Genomic DNA, 1,121 nt, shown 5'->3' on the forward strand with positions numbered 1-1,121 from the left:
GGCCTCCCAAAGTGCTGGGATTGCAGGCGCGAGCCACCGCGCCCCACCAATATTCCGTGTTTTTCTACTCACCTTTCCTGGCAAACCAGATCAGCAACATGGCATTAATCACAGTGCTGCCCTTTCCAGTTCACTGTGAGGCGGTTAATTTTAAGACCTCAGATTAGCTGCATTACTGAAAGGCCATGAGTCAGGGGGTTGGGAATACATTTCAAAGCCTTTAATTTCCAGGTCATTAGTTCGGTATAGACAGACATCAGGCAAAACACCTCAGTCATCTTCAGCCTGCAGTGTGTGAGTTCCGAGTTAGATTATCGTAATTAATGGGAAGTGAATCTTACGAAAGGGCCCAGCTGTAAGGGAAGAAAACCCTCAAGAGTTCAATTGCAACATATACTACGCATTATTACTGTCCTAAACAGTCAGTACCTACAGATGGCTTTGCTATACAAGGGATAGGCTTGGGTGTTGATCTACCCACTTGATTTGCAGTGGAGCTGGGAGCAAATTAATGTATCTCTTTGTGGCACTTGCCCCACTTGAAAGATAGGACTAGAGTTGCAGCTTAGCTGCTTTCATGAGATAGTAAATGATTTACAAAATACTCAGGAAAGAATAGAATATGACCTCATGTGTCCTTTTCCGTGCATTCTAAGAGATACATTGGGCTATTTTGTTACGGTGCAGATATCATAGACTACTTTACACAAACCTAAATGGTATATCCTGCAGCACACCTAGGCCTATTGCTCCCAGGCTACAAACCTGTACAGCATGTTGCTGTACTGAATACTGTAGGTAATATTTTTTTTTTTTTGAGACGGAGTCTTGCTGTGTCACCCAAGCTGGAGTGCAGTGGCGCCATCTCAGCTCACTGCAACCTCTGCCTTCCAGGTTCCAGCGATTCTCCTGCCTCAGCCTCCTGGGTAGCTGGGATTATAGGCACACACCCCGCCCGGCTAATTTTTGTATTTTTAGTAGAGATGGGACTTCACCATGTTGGCCAGGGGTCTCGAACTCCTGACCTCAGGTGAGCCACCCACCTTGGTCTCCCAAAGTGCTGGGATTAGAGGCATGAGCCACCACGCCTGGCCTACTATAGGTAATTTTAACAATGGTAT

The sequence above is a fragment of the Mandrillus leucophaeus genome, unplaced genomic scaffold (genome assembly GCF_000951045.1).
Source record: "Mandrillus leucophaeus isolate KB7577 unplaced genomic scaffold, Mleu.le_1.0 Scaffold374, whole genome shotgun sequence".
NCBI classification, from domain to species: domain Eukaryota; kingdom Metazoa; phylum Chordata; class Mammalia; order Primates; family Cercopithecidae; genus Mandrillus; species Mandrillus leucophaeus.